Raw genomic sequence first — 25,731 nt, 5'->3', positions numbered from 1 at the left:
GTTGACTGTATACAGCTTCTCCATCTTTGGCTGCAAAGAATATAATCAGTCTGATTTCAGTGTTGACCATCTGGTGGTGTCCATGTGTAGGGTCTTCTCTTGTGTTGTTGGAAGAGGGTGTTTGCTATGACCAGGGCATTCTCTTGGCAGAACTCTGTTAGCCTTTGCCCTGCTTCATTCCGCATTCCAAGGCCAAATTTGCTTGTTACTCCAGGTATCTCTTGACTTCCTACTTTTGCATTCCAGTCCCCTATAATGAAAAGGACATCTTTTTGGGGTGTTAGTTCTAGAAGGTCTTGTAGGTCTTCATAGAACTGTTCAACCTCAGCTTCTTCAGCTTTACTGGTTGGGACATAGACTTGGATTACTGTAATACTGAATGGTTTGCCTTGGAAATGAACAGAGATCATTCTCTTGTTTTTGAGATTGCATCCAAGTACTGCATTTCAGACTCTTGTTAACTATGAGGGCAACTCCATTTCTTCTAAGGGATTCTTGCCCACAGTAGTAGATGTAATGGTCATCTGATTTAAATTCACCCATTCCAGTCCATCTTGGTTCACTGATTCCTAAAATGTCGATGTTCACTCTTGTCATCTCCTGTTTGACTACTTCCAATTTACCTTGACTCATAGACCTAACATTCCAGGTTCCTATGCAATATTGCTCTTTACAGAATCGGACTTTACTTCCATCACCAGTCACATCCACAACTGGGTGATGTTGTTGCTTTGGCTCCATCTCTTCATTCTTTCTGGAGTTATTTCCCCACTCTTCTCCAGTAACTTATTGGGCACCTACTGACCTGGGGAGCTCATCCTTCAATGTCATACCTTTTTCCCTTTTCATACTGTTCATGGGGTTCACAAGACAGGAGTACTGAAGTGGTCTGCCATTCCCTTCTCCAGTGGACCATGTTTTGTCAGAACTCTCCACCATGACCTGTCTGTCTTGGGTGGCCCTACAGGGCATGGCTCATGGTTTCATTGAATTAGAGAAGGCTGTGGTCCATGTGATCAGTTTGATTAGTTTTCTGTGATCGTGGTTTTCATTCTGCCTGCCCTCTGATGGATAAGGATAAGAGGCTTATGGAAGCTTCCTGATGGGAGAGACTGACTCCAAGAGGGCTTATGCCACAGGCTGTATGACCCAGGTCTGCTGCACACAGAGCCCCCGTGGCAGTCCACTGCTGACACGTACCTCCACAAGAGACACTCAAACACAGTTCTGGCTCAGTCTCTGTGGAGTCTCTGGGTCCTGGTGTACACAAGGTTTTGTTTGTGCCCTCTAAGAGTCTGTTTCCCCAGTCCTGTGCAATATTCTTTAAATGTTGTTTCACTCAAACCTTTAGGTAAAACAGGACCCACACTCACCCCAAGGATCTGCCCACATGATGGGCAGCACCTTGGGCGTGTGGAACCCCAAGTCTGCCAGAATGCTTCTGGCTTCCTCACACTGTGTAGCCAGGTGTGGGCTACCAGCCCTTCTCTCCTAGACACGGGACACCGTCCTCGTGTTCTCTTAGACATGAGCTTCATTGACAACCAACGTATCACCAGCGCCAGTTGTTTGTGGCATCTTTAAAATGAAAAATTCATCTCTATGCTAAATCACAGCAAGTTAATTGCAGCACCTGGCTGATGGCAGACATACTGAGAGAGTGTGAAGCATTGGCTCAAACATCAGATGCAAAGAACAACTGCAACCACACGCACCCAGGACTGCATGCCTGGGCCCTCCTCTCTGTTTGTCTGTTTGTTTGTTTGTTTCTCTTCTCAAACACAGTTACTGAGGCTGACCCCACAGAGGGCCAGCCTCAGAGAGAGAAGGGCAAGCTCTCTAGACCACTCCTCTTTTCAACAGACACTCACTGGGCACCTAAGTGCTGGGGACTAGCCAATGACAGGGAGTCACTCACTCACCAGTTCATTCCATCAAGCATTTAGCAGACACCTACTGCATGCCAGGCCCTGCTCGTCTGCACATACAGACAGATGAACTGACCGGTCCATCTTGACAGTCACTGATTCACCTGGGTGCATGAGGCACTATCCTGGCAGTGGAGACGGAATCACGAACAACACAAAGTTCCAGCTCTGATGGAACATACATTCCAGGAAAGGCAGATGGACGAAAGACAAATCAATACATAGCGTGTCAAGGAGTGAAGTGCCGTGAGAAAGACAAAGCAGCATAAGGTGACAGCAGAGGGCACGCTGCAATACTATCAGTGTTACAGGGGCCCGTATCAGATTAGACAGCAGAGACCTCAAGGAGAGGCAGGATTGAGGCTTGAGCAGAACCAGGGCAGGAGGGCCTGAACAGATGGCACCTTTGCAGCACCACAATGTGGGCCCACAGGTGCCTGATGCCTGGTGAGCGAGAGGAGGAGCAGGGAAGGCGAGAAGATCACACCAAAGCGGATGCTACAGCCCCACAGCGAGGTCTCCAAGCCCGTTGTTTGTGCTTCACTGCAGGCCCTGACCACTGACAAAGTCCAGGTATCCTGCAAAAGGCATCAGTAAACCAGGCTGCTGTGCAGAATCTACCCAGCGGCAACACTGCCCGGTTCCCCGTATGGCATCCAGCACCCCTGACGTGGTGACAGAAAGAGCCCACATGCCCTCATGCTCACAGCTTCTCATCTCGGCCAGCTTTACTCACACACAGATGAGAAAGCCTGTCTGAGCCCCTTAGTCAAAATCAGGTGCCATTTTGCCTACGTCTACATCTTTAAAATAGCCCTTCTTTGCTCCACTCTTTTCTTTTTAAAGAGTTCATCATTTTTGTCCACCCCCCCGCCCCCCGCCAGAAGAAGTTCAGTAAGCATTTACTGAATGGTCTAAACCTGGTCCTCTTACTAATGTCACCCAACGCAGAAGTTGGGGGGTTTTTGGGTGCCTCCCCTTGCCCCAGTTCCTTGTATCAAATTATCCCCCAAGACCTATGTTAGGGAAATCAAAATAGAGGAAGTCTTGTTCAGGCTTCAAAGCAGGAGAGCAGGCCTCTGACCTGCCTGGACACTGCCCAGATTCCCTGCCTGCCGGCAAACACAGCAAGTCAGGCAACACTTCAGATAAGAAAGGGAGTTCAGTTCAGTCTCTCAGTCATGTCCAACTCTTTGCGACCCCATGAATCGCAGCATGCCAGGCCTCCCTGTCCATCACCAACGCTCAGAGTTCACTCAAACTCAACGTCCATCGAGTTGGTGATGCCATCCAGCCATCTCATCTTCTGTTGTCCTCTTCTCCTCCTGCCCCTAATCCCTCCCAGCATCAGAGTCTTTTCCAATGAGTCAACTCTTCCCATGAGGTGGCCAAAGTACTGGAGTTTCAGCTTTAGCATCATTCCTTCCAAAGAAATCCCAGGGCTGATCTCCTTCAGAATGGACTGGCTGGATCTCCTTGCAGTCCAAGGGACTCTCAAGAGTCTTCTCCAACACCACTGTTCAAAAGCATCAATTCTTCAGCGCTCAGCCTTCTTCACAGTCCAACTCTCACATCCATACATGACCACGGGAAAAACCATAGCCTTGACTAGACGGACCTTAGTCAGCAAAGTAATGTCTCTGCTTTTGAATATGCTATCTAGGTTGCTCATAACTTTTCTTCCAAGGAGTAAGCATCTTTTAATTTCATGGCTGCAATCACCATCTGCAGTGATTTTGGAGCCCAAAAACTAAAGTCTGACACTGTTCCCACTGTTTCCCCATCTATTTCCCATGAAGTGACGGGACCGGATGCCATGATCTTCTTTTTCGGAATGTTGAGCTTTAAGCCAACTTTTTCACTCTCCTCTTTCACTTTCATCAAGAAAGCGAGTGGGTCTTGGAATTTTTGAGTCTCTGGAGGTCTGGCCAGTCCCCCAGGGTCTAATGAAATCCCATGACTCACAAACTGAAATGAACACTGTAAAATGGTTACAGTGTAAAACCAGAGCTGTGTTTTTGCATGCTAACTGATGATGACATCAGTTTGCAGCCTGGGATTACAAGCGGGAGCCCACAAAACTGCAATTTGAAATGTCACCCATGGGATGACACACCACCTTGGAACCGTTTCCCAATTGGGACCCCAGATTGCTGTTAATGAGGGCCTTTCCAGTGCTGCTGAAGTCTGGATATAGCTGGGCCCAATTTGGTGATGTTTATGCTGCTATTTCTATTGTTTCTATTTCTTTTCTTTTAGTGAATGCATATTGGAATTAAGTCAAATAATCTTCTACAAAAAACTGAAATTGTTTATGTGTGTAAAGAGTGGTTTCTTTTGTTAATCAATCCTTTGAACCTAAAAGGAAAGTACAACTTTTGGCAAAACAGACCTACTAATCCCTTTTCCAACATCTCTCAACACATTCTCCTGCTCCATCCCCACTACCACTAGGTCAGGCCCTTGTCTGGTTCATGCAGATTTTTGCAACCTGTGTTTCCCTGCCTTGCCTTGCTACTTTCTCAAGCTCTAAGTAGTACAAACATTACTAAATCTCTCTAAAATCACTGCCCATGGATGGGTGTGGACCCACTCCACACACTTTCCCCTTCTGAGCAAAACATACGCAGTAGTAGTTGTGAAGAATCACTGTAGAAGCAAATGCAGGAGATGTACCCATTTAAGGTATGGATGACTCATTCCCTGGTGGCTCAGACAGTAAAGAATCTGCCTGCAAGGCACATGACCCAGTTTGATCCCTTGGCAGGGAAGATGTCCTGGAGAACGGAATGGCTATCCACTCCAGTATTCTTGCCTAGAGAATTCCATGGACAGAGGAGCCTGGCAGGCTACAGGGCATGGAATTGTAAAAAGTCGGACACGGCTGAGCAACTAACACTTTCACTTTTTCACATGGATGGCTCGTTTAAGTCACATGCATGTTTTAAAGTCTATGGCATCACCAACTCAGTGGGCATGGGTTTGAGTAAACTCCAGGAGTTGGTGATGGACAGGGAGGCCTGGCATGCTGCAGTCCATGGGGTCACAAAGAGTCGAACACGACTGAGTGACTTAACTGAACTGTTGGAGGTAAACAATCAACCAACTAATAATGAGAAAGCCAAGCTATCAGTGATTGATAATTAAACATCTAGATTTCTACCAATTAAAAATTGCCACAAATTCAAGATGCTGGCAACAGCACACTCTTATTACAGTGCTGTTTGCAAAAATCTACGGGAAATTCTACGGCCTGTGTAAGTTCATGCTCTACGGGAACCTGAAACGCATGACTGCTCACATGGTGAGGAACTAGCCTCCAAGTGATGGATGAGACAGACTTATCCAGAAACTCTAGGAGGCAGGACAGTCATCCCTCAGGATCTGCAGGGGGTTGGTTCCAGGGCCCCCGTCTTCAATGTGCACCCAAGTCCCTGGTATAAAATGGCATAGTATTTGCATGTAAACTATGGCACAGCCTCCCATATACTTTAAATCATCTTTAGATTCCTTATAATACCTAACATAATGTAAATGATATGTAATTAGTTGTTGTGTGTGACAAATTCAGCTTTTGCTTTTTGGAACTTTCTGGAATTTTTTTTTCTCAAATATTTTCAGTCCAGGGCTGATTAGAGTCACCAGTGGAGAACCCAAGGACAAGGAGGTCAGACTGCAACACCAATCACATTTCAGTAGCTTTTAATGACATCCTTGTGATCAGAAGTAGATAGCCTGCAGTCATACCTTGAACTTGGAAGTCTGTGGAATTCCGAGACCCACACCCTTAGGAACCGCTGAAAGAAACTACATGTCTGAATCAGATCACTGCCATCCAGGAGAAGCCTTTTAAGTAAAGACCCAGACTGAAGAATCCCTACTGTAAAATCAAACCTCCAGGATCTCCCTTGTGTAAAGTCCCATGGGGACATTCTGCAGAATGACCTAACCCCTGCCCATCTTTCAGCCCTCAGCCCAGTCCACGCCTCTAACTACAGTGGTTATGCAGCCTCCTTGAGCCCTCTGGGCATGGCACCCCCTTGCTGACCACCCAGGCCTCCACTCATGCAGTTATCTGAAATGCCCTCATACACCTCTTTTCTCCCAGCCACCCTTCCACTTGGCAAATTCCTCCTTCAAGACCCAGCTCAAGGGCCACACACTCCAGAAAGCATTTCATGACTCCTCAGTCCCTGAGGTGAGTGGGGGGCTCATCTCTGTGCTCCCATTACATCTGGGGACAAACTGCACCCCAGTGCTCACCATGCTGCACTAAGAGCCCACGTCTGCTATTCCCATTATGTTATAATCTTTGCTTGCAGCTCATCACAGTGATTCATCCAACTGGTACTAGAAAAAATTCCAAACTCAAGGTCACAGAAAAGTTGTCCTAATTTGAAGCCAAAGTGCACCAAAAATAAAGCTGGAATTTCAGTAATTCCCATTACCTTGATTGAAAGGCTCAAGGAGAATGGAGAGTGTCACTGGATTCAGACAGAACCCACTTTTCAGGTGGCTACACACACACAAACACACATACACACATAAGCAAAGTTCCAAGGTGAAAGGGAAGAAAGCAAGTAGGCATCATAGTAGGAGAAATGTGTATAAAAAGAAAAGCTGTGTACTGGTATTTTGTCTGTCTCTTTTTTTCCCTTGTAGAAAGTCAGTCTTTTCTTCTACTGGCTTGGAACAAAGTTTCATTCATGATTTCCTGAGCTAAAATGTTGTGTACATTTTTATGTCAAAATATTAGGGGGAGGAGCACTTGGACAATAGCACAATATTAGGTTTTAGAATTTTTGTTAACTACATATTGATTATTTACTTGTCAAGGCTTTAAATGATATAATGGTCCACCTCTGTGTTCTAAGCGTTGATAGGGTTTGAGGAACAAAGCACTCACCATTTCCCAGAACTCCGTATCCACCCTAAGTGTACCTTAGCCAGCCAGCAGGTATTTTATTGCACTAGGAAAATCAGAGTCACTTCGATCTGCCCAGGAAGTCAAAAGTGAAAGGGCAAAGCATCTCACGAGCTACTTTAATGCAACGGCGACAATGCTGTGGCATCTCCAGCCAGGCCCGGGGCCCAGACTTCACAGTCCCCTCCACGGGCCCTGCTGGGTGCATGGGCTCCATCCCAGTGTGGGAGGAGGTCATTGAAGCTTTGAGAAAGAAGTGAATGATGAGAAAAGCATTGCTAAAGATCCCCTGGCTCCAACATGGTGAGCAAAATGGAGGAAAAGTAGAAGCAGGGCAACCAGTTCAAGGGCCTTTGCAGTGACCCAGGCAAACAATGACATCACCAACCTGGGAGACACGTGAGGAAAGGTAGCAGATGAATTCAAGACCTGCTTCAGAAGCGCCACTCGGACTCAGCAATTTGGAGAAGGGAGAAGTAAGGGATAACAGATGACTCCCCAGTTTCTGGACTGAAAAAGTGAGCTATCAGTTGTGCTCCTTAATGAGATGGGGGGAAGGGAACGCTGGAAAGGGGCTGTGGCAGAAGGGGACCAAAAGTTAAAATTGGGACCCATTAAGCTTGAGGGGCCCATGAGACAGCCAAGTTCACTAACTCCTATCAAAGGTATAAGCAGAGGAGAGAACAAGATGGTGGAGGGGTAGGTGACGTGGAGTGCATCTCTCTCCACAGATACATCAGGAACACACCTTCAGATGCAGAAGTGCAGGCAAACACCAGCTGAGACAGGCAGGAGGACCTGACCAGCAGAAAGAATATGTAGACCCACGCAAAACTCGGTAGGACGAAGGAACTAGGGGGAAAAACAGGAGTGTTAGTAGGACTGGACCTGCCCTCGGCGGGTGGGGGAACTGAAGCAGGCGTCCGATCCCCACATCGGGGCAACTGTCTGAGTCAGAGGAGAAACATTTAAGGCTGAGAGTGAAACCACTGAGCTGCGGCAGCCTAAATGGAATGAGAATCAGACAGTCCTTGCCACAGGCACGCACACCCTGGACAGGGATGCAGGTCCCCTAGAAGGCGCAGCAGCTGAGAGCTGGAGTTCAGGGATTGTGGAGCAATCCCAGGGAGAGGGCTGCTGTTGACTGTGGAGAGACGGATCAGGGGATGTGAGGGAGGAGATCGTGGTGGGAAATGCGGGTGGAGGAAAGCCAGGCACCATGGAAGCAAGGCGATACTGCTGAGTACGCATAGGGGTGGAGCCATCACCATAGCTGCTCTCCCCACAGGCCAGGATCTGTAGGTGAACAATAGAGAGGCTGGCCCACTGAACTACAGGGTAGGATCCCGCTCAGGGTGCCCCTTTAAGTGACTGATGCACCGATCTACAGAGTAGGACCCCAGGCAGGGGATCCCCCCTATGTGTCTGATGCACTGAACAACAGAGAAGGACCCCAGTCAAGGGAGCCCTCTAAGTGCTTGAATGGCTGGAGCTACCGATAAAGACTGGCCAAAGAGGCCTTCTGATCACCAGATACAAGAGGCTGGAAAAAAGACTCTCATAGGGCCATAACTCCTGCAGCAGAGGCAATCTGTGTCCCTACACACTTGATGCCACCAGAATCCCCACAAGCCAAGCAGCTGCACCAGCTTCATGCTCAACCCTCACTGGGGCAGAGCTGCCAGAGGCAAAAGAAGTCTTTCGTATATGCCTGCAGCGTCACATCAGTCATGTCCAATGCTTTGCAGCCCTGTGGACTGTGGCCTGCCAGGCTTCTCTGTCAGCGGGTTCTCCAGGCAAGAATACTGGAGCGTACTGTCCAACACTGGTCGCCATCCCCTTCTAGAGCACTGTATTTCCTGCTGCCCTAGCCGCCAACCCCCCTGAGTACCTGGTGCTGCCAGAACCCCTCTCTGTGTCTATGGGATACATAAAGGCCATTGAGAGCTCCCACAGAAGAAAACGCACTAGTTCTGACAGCTGTGGACACTGGTGGCAAGAACACACAGGAGTGGACCAGATTAGACTCTGAGCTGCCCACACATCAGGTCCAGAGGTCAGCAGAGTGCTGGAGGGCATCACAGGGAGGTGAGAGAGGCTGTGACTCCCAGCGAGGGAAAGAACTCTGACAGCAGTGACTCAAGAAAAATACTTTTTATTCTTATGTTTTGACTTGTTCTATAGATTCTTTTGGATTTTTTTTTTTCTTTTTTTCCCCTCCTCTGCTGTAGTTGTCAATTTTATTGGCACTATGAAATCTAATTAAGCTTTTGAGCTTTTTTTTCCTAAGTCATATTTTTTACTGTTGGTATAAACCTCTGCCTTTACATTGGGCTTTTGCAGTTCTGTGGAGTTATCCTTTTGTTTTTTTCAATATTCTTCCTTTTTTTCCCACTTTTTTAAATTTTAATTTTTAATTTTTTTAACTTATTTTATTTTTTCCACATTTATTCCTTTGTTTGCTTTTCCCACTGTTCTTTACCCCTTGGAGTTAATCTTTAATGTATATAAATCTTCTTTATCTACCGCTGTTTAACTTTGCGTATCTATTCTTTTTTTCTTTCTTTCTTTCCATTCCTCTCAACAAATTTGTTAGTTTTGTTTTTACCACTTTATTCCCCACATGGCACCTTGTTTCAGTTTTGTTTTCCAGTTTGTGCTTTAGTTAGTTTTGTTCTTAACTCGTAAATATAATTTTTTATTTTCTTTGTTCACCAGGTCAATCTATTGTACTTTATTTTTGATAGACTGTTTTGATTTGTTGATGGCTGTCTATGTATATGTGTATATTCCATTATTTTAATTATTGTTCCCTGATTTTGTAACTGCCATTTGCCTGGGGTTCATCTTTGGTTTTTTGTTTTAGGGTATTTGTTTTAATCTCACTTAATGCCATAACAAACTGCTTGTAGAATCTTTGTTCCTGACCAGAGATCAAGCCCTGAACCTTTGGAGTGGGAGCACTGACTCCAAGACCCTAGACTACCAGAGAGCTAACCCGAGGTGCTATCAAATGCTGAGAACTCGCACAAAGGCAACCACTTGCATACAAGACCTGGCATCAGCCAGGCACCAGTAGCAGCCTGTGCAGGACGCCTCATCTAAACAACAAACAAAAATACAAGCCCCATCATCAGCAGAAAAGTACCACCTCACTCAACCTTGCCCATCAGAGGAAAAACAAACAAAAAAAACTCAGCACAAACATCACCTCATACAAGCTTACACAACTGAGGACAGTCTCTGAGACCCCTGAAACGGCATCAAACGAACCAACATTCAAATTATAGGGGTCCCAGAAGAAGAAGAGAAAAAGAAAGGGTATGAGAAAATTTTTGAAGAGATTATAGTTGAAAATTTCCTAACATGGAAAAGGAAATAGTCAATCAAGTCCAAGAGGTGCAGAGTCCCATACAGGATAAGCCCAAGGAGAAACATGCCAAGATGCATACTAATCAAACTAACAGACTAAACATAAAGAAAGAATATTAAAAGCAGCAAGGGAGAAGCAACAAGTAACATACAAGGAAAACCCCATATGCTTAACAGCTGGTCTTTCAGCAGAAACTCTGCAGGCCAGAAGGGAATGGCAGGAAATATTTAAAGTACTGAAAGGGAAAAGTCTACAACCAAGATTACTGTACCTGCAAGGATCTCATTCAAAATTAATGAAGAAATAAAAAGCTTCTCAGACAAGCAAGTTAACAGAATTCAGTACCACCAAACCAGCTTTACAACAAATGTTAAAGGGACTTATATAGTCAAGAAATACAACAGAAGAAAAAAGATCTACAAAATCAATCCTGAACAATTAAGAAAATGGCAAGAGGAAAAAAAAAAAAATATATATATATATATATATATAATTACTTTAAATGTAAATGGATTAAATGCTCCAACCAAAAGACACAGACTGGCTGAAGGGATATAAGAACAAGACCCATATATATGCTGTCTAGAAGAAATCCACTTCAGACCTCAAGACACATATAGACTATAAGTGAGAGGATGGAAAAATATATTGCATGCAAATAGGAAGTAAAAGAAAGCTTGAGTAGCAATCCTCATATCAGAAAAAATAGACCTTAAAATAAAGAATATTACAAGAAATAAAGAAGGACATTCATAATGATCAAGGGATCAATCCAAGAGGAAGAGATAACAATTGTAAATATCTATGCACCCAACAAAGGAGCACCTCAATACACAAGACAAACACTAACAGACATAAAAGGAGAAATTGACAGTAACACAAAAAAAGTAGGAGACTTTAGTAGGAGACACTGTGAGACGCCACTCACACCAATGGACAGAGCATCGAAACAGAAAATTAATAAGGAAACACAAGTCTTAAATGAGACATTAGATAAGGTGGATCTCACTGATATCTTTAGGACATTCCATCAAAATGCAGAATACACCTTCTTCTCAAGTGCACATGAAACATTCTTCAGGATAGACCACATCTTGGATCACAAATCAAACCTCAGTGAATTAAAGAAAATTGAAATTGTATCAGGCATCTTCTCCGACCACAACGCTATGAGACTAGACGTAAACTATAAGAAAAAAACTGTAAGATACAGAAACACATGAAGATTAAACAACACATTCCTAAATAACAAGTTATTGAAGAAATCAAAAGGGAAATTAAAAAATTTCTAGAAACAAATGACAATGAAAACATGACAACTCAAAACCTATGGGATGCAGCAAAAGCAGTTCAAAGAGGGAAGTTTATAGCAATACAGTCCTACCTCAAGAAACAAGGAAAACATCAAATAGACACCCTAACTTTACACCTAAAACAACTGGAAAAAGAAGAACAAAACCCCCAAAAATTAGTAGAAGGAAAGAAATCATAAAGATCTGAGCAGAAATTAATGAAAAAGAAATGAAAGAAACAATACTAAAGATTAATAAATAAACAAAATTGACAAGCCTTTAGCCAGACTCATCAAGAAAATAAGAAGAATTAAACAAAATTAGAAATGAAAAGGAGAGGTTATAACAGACAATGCCAAAATAAAAAGGATGATAATAGACTATTATGAATGACTATATAGCAATAAAATGGATAACCTGGAAGAAAAGGACAGATTCTTAGAAAAGTTCAATCTTCCATGACTGAACCAGGAAGAAATAGAAATCATGAACAACCCAATTACAAGCACTGAAATTGAAGCTGTGATTTTAAAAAATCTCCCAAAAAACAAAAGCCCAGGACCAAACGGCTTCACAGGAGAATTCTATCAAACATTTAGAGGAGAGCTAATTCCTATCCTTCTAAAAGTCTTTCAAAGAATTGCAGAGGAAGGAACACTTCCAAATGCATTCTACGAGGCCACCATCACCCTGACACCAAAATCAGACAGAGACAACACACAAAAAGAAAACTACAGGCCAATATCACTGATGAACATAGATGCAAAAATCCTCAACAAAATTTTAGCAAACAGAATTCAGCAACACATCAAAAAGCTGATACACCATGATCAAGTTGGGTTTATTCCAGGGATGCAAGGATTCTTCAACATATGGAAATCAATCAATGTGATACACCATATTAACAAATTGAAAGATAAAAACCATATGATCATCTCAATAGATGCAGAAAAAGCCTCTGACAAAATTCAGCACCCATTTATGATTAAAACTCTTCAAAAAATGGGCCTAGAAGGAGCCTACCTCAACATAGTAAAGGTCATATATAATAACCCTACAACAAACATTATTCTCAATGGTGAAAAACTGAAAACATTCCCCCTAAGATCAGGAACAAGACAAGGGTGTCCACTTTCACCATTATTATTCAACATAGTTCTGGAATTCCTAGCTAAGGCAATCAGAGAAGAAAAAGAAATAAAAGGAATCCAGATCAGAAAAGAACTAAAGCTCTCACTGTTTGCAGATGACATAATACTGTACATAGAAAACCCTAAAGATACTATCAAAAAATTACTAGAACTAATCAGTGAATTTAGCAAAGTTGCAGGATACAAAATCAATACACAGGAATCACTTCCACTTCTGTATATAACAATGAAAAATCAGAAAGAGAAATTAAGGAATCAATCCCATTCACCACTGCAACAAAAAAATTAAATATCTAGGAATAAACTTATCTAAGGAGACAAAATAACTGTACCCAGAAAATTATAAGACACTAACGAAAGAAATCAAAGACGACATAAACAAATGGAAAGATATTCCATGTTCTTGGGTAGGAAGAAACAATATTGTGAAAATGACTATACTACCAAATGCAATCTACAGATTCAATGAGATCTCTATGAAATTACCAATGGCATTTTTCACAGAACTAGAACAAAGAATTTCACAAAAGACCCCGAATAGCCAAAGCCATCTTGAGAAAGAAGAATGGAGCTGGAGAAATCACCTTCCTGACTTCAGATTATACTACAAAGCTATAGTCATCAAGACAGTATGGTACTGGCACAAAAAGAGAAACACAGACCAACGAAGAAGATAGAAAGCCCAGAAATAAACCCATGCACCTACAGGTACCTTATGTTTGATAAAAGAGGCAAGACTATACAATGGGGCAAAGACAGCCTCTTCAATAAACGGTGCTGGGAAAACTGGACAACTACATATAAAAGATTGAAATTAGAACACTTCTTAACACCATACACAAAGATAAACTCACAATGGATTAAAGACCTAAATGTAAGACCAGAGTGTAACTCTTAGAGGAAAACATAGGCAGAGCACTTGGTGACATAAATCAAAGCAAGACCCTCTATGACCCACATCCTAGAGTAGCAGAAATAAAAACAAAAGTAAACAGGTGGGACCTGATTAAACTTAAAAGCTTTTGCACAGCAAAGGACACTATAGGCAAGGTAAAAAGACAACTTTCAGAATGGGATAAAATAGCACATGAAACAACTGACAAAGGATTAATCTCCAAAATATACAAGCAGTTCATACACCTCCATACCAGAAAAACAAAAAACCCAATCAAAAAATGGGTAAAAGACCTAAACAGACATTTCTCCAAAGATGACATACAGATGGCTAACAGATACATGAAAAGATGCTCAATATCACTCATTATTAGAGAAATGCAAATCAAAACTACAATGAGATATCACCTCACACCACACAACAAACGTACATCTTGTCAAAGCTATGATTTTTCCAGTAGTCATGTATGTATATGAGAGCTGGACTATAAAGAAAGCTGACCACTGAAATATTGATGCTTTTGGTGTCGGAGAAGACTCTTGAGAGTCCCTTGGACTGCAAGGCAATCAAACCAGTCAATTGTAAAGGAAACCAGATCTGCCTATTCACTGGAAGGACTGATGTTGAAGCTGAAACTCCAACACTCTGGCCACCTGATGCATAGAACTAACTCATTTGAAAAGACCCTGATGCTGGGAAAGATTGAAGGCAAGAGAATGTGACGACTGAGGATAAGATGGTTGGATGGCATCACAAACACAATGGACATGAGTTTGAGTAAACTCCAGGGGTTGGTGATGGACAGGGAGGCCTGGCGTGCTGCAGTCCATGGGGTTGCAGGGTCAGACGTGACTGAGAGACTGAACGGAACTGATCACCTCACACTGGTCAGAATGGCCATCATCAAGAAGTCTGCTGCTGTTGCTGCCGCTGCCGCTGCTGCTGCTAAATCACATCAGTCGTGTCCAACTCTCTGCAACCCCATAGATGGCAACCCACGAGGTTCCTCTGTCCCTGGGATTCTCCAGGCAAGAACACTGGAGTGGGTGGCCATTTCCTCCTCCAATGCATGAAAGTGAAAAGTGACAGTGAAGTCCCTCAGTCGTGTCCGACTCTTAGCGACCCCATGGACTGCAGCCCACCAGGCTCCTCTGTCCATGGGATTTTCCAGGCAAGAGTACTGGAGTGGGTCGCCAGTGCCTTCTCCTCAAAAAGTCTACAAACAATAAATGCTGGAGAGGGTGTGGTGGAAAGGGAATGCTCTTGCACTGTTGGTGGGAATGTAAGTTGATACAGCCACTATGGAAGATAGTATGGAAATTCCTTAAAAAACTAGGAATAAAACCACCATATGACCCAGCAATCCCACTCCTAGGCATATACCCTGAGGAAACCAAAACTGAAAAAGACACATGTATCCCATTGTTCATGCAGCACTGTTTACAATAGCTAGAACATGGAAGCAACCTAGATGTCCATTGACAGATGAATGGATAAAGAAGTTGGGGTACACATACAGGATGGAATATTACTCAGCCATAAAAAGGAATGCATTTGAGTCCGTTCTGGTGAGGTGGATGAACCTAGAACCTATTATACAGAGTGAAGTGAGTCAGAAAGAAAAGAAAGAAATATCATATTGTAACACATATATACGGAATCTAGAAAAATGGTACTGAAGAATTTATTTGCAGGGCAGGAAAGGAGAAACAGACATAGAGAATAGAATTATGCACATGGGGAGATATATGGAAAGAGTAACCTGGAAACTTCCATTACCATATGTAAAATAGATAGCCAATGGGAATTTGCTGTGTGTCTCAGGGAACTCAAACAAGGTTCTGTATCAATCTAGAGGGGTGGGATGGGGAGGGATTGGGAGTTTCAATAAGGGAGGGGATATATGTATACCTAATCCCAGGGACGGGGGAGCCTGGTGGGCTGCCGTCTATGGGGTCACACAGAGTCGGACACAACTGAAGTGACTTAGCAGCAGCATAGCTAATTCATGTTGAGGTTTGACAGAAAACAGCAAAATTCTGTAAAGCAATTATCCTTCAATTAAAAAACAAATAATTGTTTTAAAAAAAGATACAAAAAGAGCCGTGAAGCACAGAGAATAGAGTAATGGAAGCCTGGGGCGGATCTCACAAATGATCATTCCTGCCCTTCTCTCGGGGTGCTCATATGACCACCTCTGTGCCAGCTCAAGGTGGGGTGCACCTCATGGGGAGCTCATGTGGCCAAACTCAGCCAGGACACGTGCAAGCTGCTTCTAAGATGACCTTCAGTAAAGCAGACGCCAGCTTTGGGGCTAAGAAAACAGTCCTGTTAATGATAAAATGGGCTTTGCATCACAGCACAATGCGAAGTAGAGCGCGCGCGTGTGTGTGTGTGTGTGTGTGCGCGCGTGTGCGTGTGCGTGTGCGTGTGTGTGTGTGTGTGTGTGTGCTAAGCCACTTCAGTCCTGTCCAACTCTTTGTGACCCCATGGACTATAGCCCGTCAGGTTCCTCTGTCCATGGGATTCTCCAAGCAAGAATACTGGAGTGGGTTGCCATGCCCTCTTCCAGGGGATTTTCCTGACACAGGGATCAAACCTAGGTCTCCCACATTACAGGCAAATTCTTTATGATCTGAGCCTCCAGGGAAGCCCGAAGTGAAGTATACAGCCTGGTATTTTTTTCAATTACAATCATCGTAACAGGTGTGCAGATTTCCTGACACTGACATTTTCAAGGCGTCCAGGCAGAAGGGTCTCACCATCTCGCCCTGTGTCCTGACAGTTACGTCGCCGGGGATACTGCCCTGTTTGGGGGATTCCAAATAGAACCTCCCCAGGGAAACATCACTCTAAGGTGGTACAGATGCAGGAGAAGGTCTCACAAGAAAAAGCAAAGAGTAGATGGCCTGTTTTAGGGAAACAATGACTCTGAATTTGGCCTGTTTTAGGGAAACAATGACTCTGAGTTCACATCCTGCTCTGAAGTTAATATGCCTTCTTCGGGACCAGCACCTGCTTTCCTATCAAAATGGATCTATTTTTCCAGTTTTGCCACCAAAGGACAAATCAAAATGCCATTCAACATTCTGTTTTCCAATTAAAAGTTGAGCCATTTCTTTAAAAACAAAAGAAAACAAAACGCATTTAACCAGATAACCGCACAAGGCAATAAAGCGCTGTGCTCTGCCTCCTTGACGCATGGCCCCATCTGCAGTTACTTAGAGGCGCTTCCCTGGTGGCTCAGAGGGTAAAGCGTCTGCCTGCAGTGCAGGAGACCCGGGTTCAATCCCCGGGTTGGGAAGATCCCCTGGAAAAGGAAATGGCAACCCAGCCCAGTACTCTTTGACTGGAAAATTCCATGGACGGAGGAGCCTGGTAGGCTATAGTCCATGAGGTCACAAAGAGTCAGACACGACTGAGCGACTTCACTTCAGAGGGGAGGCAGGAAGATCATTAGAGACAGCCAGATTAGGCTGCCCCAATCCCTGTTAGCGTCTTCCTGTGCTCCCAGAGTAAGACAGCACAGCATTCATGTAAACTAACTCAATTTCCTGCATTTAAATAAGCCCGAACAAAAAATAAAACTCACAAGACTGACTGGAAGCTCTTGGGAAGAGGAGATCTACTTTTTTTTAAGAAAGTGGCCTGGCTGGGGGTAGAGGAAACACCAGAATCAGACCTGGCTGGAGGTAGAGGAAACGCCAGGATCAGGCCTGGCTGGGGGTAGAGGAAACACCAGGATCAGGCCTGGCTGGGGGTAGAGGAAACGCCAGGATCAGGCCTGGCTGGGGGTAGAGGAAACGCCAGGATCAGGCCTGGCTGGGGGTAGAGGAAACGCCAGAATCAGACCTGGCTGGGGTAGAGGAAACGGCAGCATCAGACAGCATCTCGGGTCAACAGGCCAAGGCTCCCCACCGAGAGGACCCTGGAGTGGGTGAAAAGGGCCCCCTGGCTTTGTGACAGAAGCAGCTGCCAAGGAGAACTAGCAAGACGGTGCCAGGGAGAGAAAAACCAGACGCTGTTCACACTGGCAATGGGCCTCACATATCTAGTACTCTGAGTTTCCGGGAATGGGAAGTTACCATTTGCCCCTGCCTATTTCCTAGGATTGGTGGGAGAAGGAACTCTGGTGGTGTGCACAGAAGCACTTTCTGAAAGGGGAAGAACTCATCAAATGTAGCAGACAACTGCTGGTTACTGTCAGGTAGGAAAGGCTGGAATGAGTCCTTTTAAGAGGATTGTGACCAACAAAACAGATAAAATAAGTAAGGAACATCTTTGGGATATTCAGCAGGTTCGGTAAAAGCAGGTGAGAAAAGGAATCTACTGACAATAATTTAAAGCAAAAAAAAAAGATTAGGAGCAGGAAGGTGGGCTCAGATGCAACTCTCTGATGACTGAGGCAGTCTGGAGGATTATATGGATGAATAGATGGATGGGTGGGTGGGTGGAAGAGGGGTCTGCCATCCAGCAGACAAGAGGGCCACAGACACAGCATGACCAAACCCCACCTCGTGCAATCCCATTCAACACCACCCCCAGCAAGGTGGAGTGGGGTGGGGAGCCACGATTCCAAGGTCACTGGTTCCCTGACCTGCCCGTCACCTCCCTTCCCCTCAAGCTTCTGGACCACAGCTCTTAACGTGGAACCAAACTGCCCATGAAAAATAAAAACTAGATATGAAAGCTTTGCTTCATTTCCCCAATAGCCAAAATGCAAAAAGCAACTAGAGATTAAAAATCTCTGATGAATGCTCAAAGAATAAAATCGATTTACAGTACAGGCCCTATATGGGTCGAATGGTGGACGTACATAGTGAATCCACATATGAGGTGACCACTGCTCATTCAATAAACATTTATGAAGGCATCTTCTATGTCTGAGGCACAGTTCAGATACATCTTAAGGAAGTGACTGGGGGAAACACGCAAACAGGTAACTATAATCCAGTACGGAAGTGCTACAGTGGGGTGAGGGCCACAGAAAGCAGCCCCACATCCCACACGGCTGTGGGAGGACAGAGAGGAGAGGCACGGAGTGCCCCCAGGGATACAGGTCAGTAAGAAGAATGCGGTACAGGGGGGGTTCAAAGGCAGGAGAAACCACATCAGCCAGAGGGGAAAGCCCTCATTTCTAAGATGGCAGCCATTGGCGAAGGTAAACTAGGGTGTGGCCAGGCAGAGGAAGGTAAAATATTACATACAGAGATGTCTGAGAAACAATAGGGGCCCTCCAAACATGGGTTTCCCTCTTAAGGGGACTTTAGCAGACACGAATTTGCTTCTATTTACCTTTTCTTCAACTTCCAGGAACTGCTGCTTCAGTAGTTTCAGCAAACTGACTTCCAGGAAAGGTGATCTGGATTATTCCTGTTGAGAAATCAGAAGAGGTATAATAGGTTTGGCTGGTTTGCATTCTGCAGACCTCCTGTGACACCTCCACCAAGTCCCTGCTGAGAGGGCAATTGCGTGGCTCCCCCGGCTGCTCCTCACCAGCACTCATCTGGCCCCACCCCGCCCTCCCTCACACCAGGCAGGACCGGAGGAGCCTGCCTCTCCAGCCCCCAGCACGCTGGTCAGGCTGTTCCCTGCATTCCTGAGGTTCCTGCAACAGACCATCTGCTGACTTAAGCTGGAAAGAGAGCATTTCTTTTCCTTGCAACCAAAAGTTACTTATTTAAAACTACAAGATCAAAAAAAATTAAATAAATAAAAAATAAATAAATAAAACTACAAGATCCAGGGTTAGGACTAAAAAAAAAAAAACCACAAGTAGAGGGTGATGAAATAAAGACTTCTGAAACAAAGGAAAAATAAAAGATGAGAGACACTAACCTGGGCCTCTCAACTACCATCCCATAATATATGAGAGGAGAGGAAGAGAGAGAGGTCGGAAACCCAGAGAGGAGAACCAGCAAACAAGTCATAAAATCTCGGCGGTATCCAGTACTAAGATGGAGACCCAGATACTGGGGAGAGAGGGCTCCTAATATGGATATTATCCATAACAAAATAAAAAAGAATTTCAATGAAAATATAAACATGAGAGACTCTGAAAGTGTCTACAGCACATGAGGACACATTGAGTAACCATACAGCGCCTATCAACACTACAATGAGAGGTGAAATAACTTACAGATAAGTCTTGATTTACTGTGCTGTCCTTTTTTTGGTCTTAATAAACATTTTATTTACTCATGGTTGGTGGGTCAGCAATTAGTGCTGGGCTCAGTGGGGTGGTTTTTCTTCTGGTCTTGCCTGGTTTACTCATGTGGCTACAGGCATCTGTGGTTCAGCTGAGCCAGATGGTAGACCAGATGACTCAGTTCACATACTAGTGGTACTAGCTATTTATGCTATCTTTAGAGTCTATTTTAGTAAACATGAACATTTGTTTTGCTAAGATCTTAAAACATTTATGCCCACTATCCCCTTGACCTAATTTTCCATTGGTTCCTCAGTGGATCAACCATGAAATCACCTATTGTAGGGCTTCAAGACTCTAAACTCTTCTAATCCCTCTATTAGGGAGTAAGATTTTCATGAAGTTTAAAGATAAGGGCTATGAAAGAGAGGGCTGGGAGGCAGGGCTAGAAGGTAGATGGTTTTTCAGGGGGTCTGAATGTCAAGTTAAATTGCATGCATGCTCAGTCACTCAGTCATGTCTGACTCTGTAACCCCGTGAACTGTAACCCACCAGCCTCCTCTGTCCATGGGATTGCCCAGGCAAGAATACTGGAGTGAGCTGCCAATTCTTACTCCAGGGGGTCTTCGTGACCCAAGGATCAGACTGGCGCCTCGTGCACTCGCAGGCACATTCTTTACCACAGTACCACTTGGGAAGCCCCAAGTTAAGTTGGATTTTATTCAAGCAGCTTAAGAGTCAAGATGACTACAGGCTAATTCCATTCTCTGAGAGAATTATTACCACTCTGAACATGTAGAATGCTAAAACTGGGCTATGGAGGGAAAAGACAACCCAAAGCACCAATATGAAAGCAGTCAGCTGGAAATTAAGTCGATGATAGCCGTGGTCTTTACCCTTGACAGGGTACTTTGCCTGCTTTTCAAAGAATTTCTAATAAAAACCAACTACAATAGCAAGAGCTAATCTTTACATGGGTCAAACACTGTCTCCTAAGCTTACAAGGTGCTTTACAAACATTAATCCTCCTAATCCTCAGGTTGCTAATGTTGTTATTCCCGCTTTACAGATCAGAAAATGGAGGCACCAATACTTCAGACACTTGCTCAAGATCACCCTGCTAGTAAGAGACCACACGGAGTTTTGAGCCCACCCAGGCTGGCTCAAAAGTCTATGCTCTTAAATCCTCTGACAGTCTGAATAATGGTCCCCAAAGATAACAGATCCTTACTCTGGAACCTCTAAATGCTAGCTTGGGTAGATGTGGCACCTCTGCCGGTGAAGAATCTTAAGATGGAGAGACATCCTTGATCATCGGGTGGGCCCTAGATGCCCTCCCAAATGTCTCACAAGAGAGGCAGAGGGAGATTTCTCACACACACACACACAGGAAAGGCAGGTGAAAACAGAGGCAGGTGTTGGAGAGACTCGGAACTCCAGCAAGCACCAGAAACTGAGGGTCGAGGGTGCACTCCCCCAAAGAGCCTCCAGGGGGCGCACCGTCCTCAGGCCCGGCTCAGACTTCTGGCCCCCAGAACTGAGGGAATCCATTTCCATGGTCTTAAGCCATCCAGTTTGTGGAAATCTGCAGCCAGAGGAAACTAATACAAGTTCCCATGCTGTAGCGCTCTCAATGCAAGATAAAATATGCTAAATGGGAAAAGGGAAAATCAAAATTTATACACAATGATCTTAATTATGCATATAAAATGCATGCAAATACAACAAAACGTTTTGTAGTGATTATCTCTGAATACTAGAAATTATGGGTAATTTTCAGCATTATGCCTTTTGATATTTTTCCAAATTTCTACAATTAATGTGAATTTTACAAAGAAATTAAAAAAAAAAAAAACCACTTTTTAAATTAGCAACTCATGATACTTCTGCAACTCTAACTCAATCACAAAAATGAAAACTCAAGAAAACTCCCTGAGGATTTTCCTAATTCGGTCTCAGAGCAACACCTGAAGAAACCAACCACCCGAGTGCATTTTATCTCCTAAGAGACTCTAGCCGACCCTTGGCCTCTCTAAAGCCTACCAGTTTCCAGACTCTGGCAGGACCATGACGTGGCTTAAGAAGTTTCAGGCTTGGAAAGAAGAGGACAGTCTGAGCGGGTGCATGTCTTCCTATCTATCTATCCACACGAGGTGGTGGGTAGCGGGGAGCACTGGGAGAAGTCCGCATGTCCCCAGAGCCCATCTAGCCCATCCAGCCCAAACTGGCATGGGCCACACTCCAAGAACCAACAGGACTGGTTACTAAACATGGAATGTTTGCCTTCTCTGTGGGTGACTTCACAGAGTGAAACAACACACTAATCTTGGGCTTAATCTTACTGAAGTCCAGACTCCGAGACCATTCTGTTGCAAAACCATCCTGCTATCATCTGTCCAGGAAGTCAGAGGACAAAGGCCAATTTCACTGTATCAAAATTATATCCTTTGATTAAATACTTTCATATCAAGAATGTGTTAACATCTTCTCCCAGTGTATGGACAGAACTGGATCAGCACAGAAAGGAGGGCAGGCTTCACGTTTTGTTTTGCATGGCAGAGAAGGTAGAAGAGTCACTGGTTCCCTACAACACAGGCTAGGTCAGACCCGAGGGGCGTGAAAAGCAGGTACAGGGCTTTATTCAGCCCACCCTGTATGGCGGAGCAAGCTCAGGCACAGGGTTGATGGGATCACAGTGTGGAATTTTTCCTTTAGTCTCTGAGCACACTTATTCACTCACTGTTCAGCCAGTCAACATACATGAACCTACTACATGCCAGGCTCTAACAGGAAGCTGGTTCACATTTCTAAAGGCCTAGTCTCCGACACGCCATCCCCTCCGATGACACGGCCAAGTGAGGCCCCATCATTACGCAGCCTCTTCATCAGCCTTCCGGATCCCAAGAATGCCAGCAGCAGCAAAATGCAGACAGGGACACCTGAACAGGCCCGGTGGGGGCTTGAGAAGGAGAGAAACAAAAAGCGAATGCTTTAGCACTACGGACCATCCACCCTCTGTCTCTGCAGGTTCCACATCCAAGGATTCAACCAACCGCAGATGGAAAACACTATAAAAAAGAAATTTCCAAAATGTCCCCAAAAGCAAAACAACTTTGCCACACACTGGCAACTATTTACATAGTATTTACATTGTATTTATGACTACCTGGGCTTCCCTGATGGCTCAGATGGTAAAGAATCCACCTGCAATGCAGGAGACCTGGGTTGGATCCCTGGGTTGGGAAGATCCCCTGGAGGAGGGCATAGCAACCCACTCCAGTATTCTTGCCTGGAGAACTCCATGGACAGAGGAGCCTGGCAGGCCACAGTTCATGGGGTCGCAGAGTCGGACATGACTGAGCGACCAAGCACACATATGACTGTTTACACAGGATATACAGATGATTTAGCATATACGGGAAGGTGCTACAAATATTCTATAGATTTAAAGTATATGGGAAGACGTACGCAGGTTTTATGCAAATACTAAGTCATTTTATGCAAGAAACTTGAGCACCTGAGGATTCTGGTATCTGCAGGAGTCCTGAGACCAATCTCCCAGGGGTACCTTCAAACATACCATCAGCCTAACACCTGTAATTTGCAGGGATCAGTTCATGATACTTGAATCTCTCACTTGACCATCTACTCCACAGAGTAGTGTATGAATATTTTCTCAAAGTATTTTTTCTTTTTGCTAGCCATTGAATGTCTAAATCTACCAGTGTCTAGCCTTAAGAAGTACTAACTAAATACAAGGTATAAATTAATGCATGAATAAACATGTGTAATCAATTTACTAATCTGTAAAAACTGAAAAAGGCAGTTTACACAATTATTTCCTAAAGAAAATTCCAAGGAACCTAATCCTGTGAGACATGCCAAGAAAAGTTTCCTGTGTTATTCAACTGGCGAGAAATAGTACGTTCTGTAGCCTCCCATCCCACTTAAAAATTCACAGTGCATATCATACAATGAAGGATACAGGAAAGCCTTCAATTAAACACTTTTTAAACTTCCCAAATCAACTTAACCACAGATGCCCTTTCATGCTTAACACTTGCTGAAATAAAAGAACCAACATCCTAAGAAAACCCTGGGAAAATAGTAACCCAATTCTTTGTTTGTTCAAAAAACATTTATTAAGCCCTGGAAACAAAAATAATATAAGGGTGATGAAGACAGGCAACATTAAACAAGTTAATATTTAATAGGAATGATACTTGGGGCTATCACCACCTATGATAAATGTGAAACCTGGCTCACAGTCTACTGTCTACTGGAAGAGACCCATGAACACATGATGAGTAGAACCAATATTAACTGAAGTGACAGAGACAGGCACATATATGCACATATAGCTACATACACATATATGTGCATAAGTGTGTGCATTTGCACACACACATGGAAAGGGAGAGGGTTTTCCAGGCAGATGAGAAGCAAGAGTGTCCAATGTGTGCAGAGGTTTTATGCACACATTGGTCTTATCCAGTGGTTTCCAAAATATGGTCCAAAACCCTCTCTGGGGGTGCTGCCAGGTCAAAACTATCTTCAGTTGTGTGACATTTGCACTGACGGTGCAAAAACAGTGGTGGGGAAAATAGCTGGAGCCTCAGCCAGTAATAAGGCAGTGGTATCTGACTGTGATAGCCGTCATTGTAATCTCCACCACCACACTCTCACAGTTTAAAAAAAAAAAAAGGTCAATTTCATCTAAGAATATACTAATGGAAGCAGTAAAAGTTATTAATTCCACTAAATATTAACCTTGAGTACGTATCTTTTTACTATCCCATGACAAAACGAGAGGACACACAGCACTTCTGCTACAAGCCCAAGCGTGGTGGTTCTTGGCAGGAAAAGCACTCGTACAACTGAGCGGCAAGCCGAACTGGCCACTCTTTTCCACTGAAGGCCATTTTAACTTGAAAGAATGACTGACAGAAAAGCTACAGTGACTCAGATCTGGGTGTCTTTAGAATGAATAAAGGGAGCTTGTTAGTTCAAGGAAAACTGACAGTATTTGCTACTAAAGAAAAATTTGAGCTTTCAAGCAAAAATTAAAATTTGGAAAAACTCTATTGGCCACTATGAGCTTTAGAGTCTTTCAATACTTTAAGGCTTTTCAGAGGAGAGTGGTAGTGACAGTAACTAATGTGATGTTATTCAAATGACTCATGCATGATGTTACAAAATGCATACAAGACCTTTTCAAATGCAAGACAGACCAAAAGATTTTAATGTAACGGAATACGAGAGACTCTTTGATATAAGATTTCAGATTCTATGCTGCAACAAACCTTGAAGAAACTACCACTTATCAAGCTCTGATATAGTTTCAAAGACTATCCACAATTAACTGAACAGGTTGTTAAAACATTCCTCCCTTTTCCAAGTATATCCAAGTAAGGCTGTATTTTCTTCATACATAAAACACAACAGGGCTTCCGTGGTGGCTTAGTGGAGAGGAATCCACCTGCCAATGCAGGAGACACAGGTTGGATCCCTGATCCGGGAAGATCCCACGTGCTGCAAAGCAACAAACCCCATGCGCCACAGCGTCCGAGCCTGCGCCCCAGAGGGCCGGAACCTCCGCCCTGCGGCCTGTGCTCAGCAACAGGAGAGACCACCACAGTGAGCAGCCTGTGCGCTGCAACGTAGTGAAGCCCCCACAACTAGAGAAAAGCCACGGAGCAATGAAGACCCAGCACAGCCAAAAATAAATTAATTTTTTTTAATTCTTAAAAGAAAAACACACACACATACAACATACTACAACAGAATGAAGGTAAAACCATTGATGAGAATCCACCTCTCTTCCATTAAGGCAGGCAATAAAGTTATCTGGAAAGAAGCAAAACAATGCCACCCTTCATTTTCTGCTTTGGAAACAGTTATTTTTCATTAAAAGTGTTATCTGTATTATGTAATGGGTTTATTACATATTTAAACTAATAAACACTTTAAAATCTTTTCAACTTCAATTTCTAATATTATAAGCACTGCTAGATATAACC

General features: G+C 43.9%; 1 long non-coding RNA gene and 1 other non-coding gene across 2 annotated transcripts in view; one reads left to right on the top strand and one right to left on the bottom strand.

Moving 5' to 3' along the window:
- LOC102173639 overlaps positions 1 to 25,731 on the bottom strand; it is a 76,277-nt gene that overhangs the window by 14,338 nt on the left and 36,208 nt on the right. The window contains exon 3 of the long non-coding RNA XR_001917511.1: positions 18,859 to 18,936. This is a non-coding gene — a long non-coding RNA (uncharacterized LOC102173639). The remainder of the gene's footprint in view (positions 1 to 18,858; positions 18,937 to 25,731) is intronic.
- Positions 16,796 to 16,867, top strand: TRNAC-GCA. Its single transcript has one exon. It is a non-coding gene; the product is annotated as a tRNA-Cys (tRNA).

Source organism: Capra hircus, chromosome 29, assembly GCF_001704415.2.
Source record: "Capra hircus breed San Clemente chromosome 29, ASM170441v1, whole genome shotgun sequence".
Classification (NCBI taxonomy): Eukaryota; Metazoa; Chordata; class Mammalia; order Artiodactyla; family Bovidae; genus Capra; species Capra hircus.
This window is presented reverse-complemented; position numbering and strand designations above follow the sequence as displayed.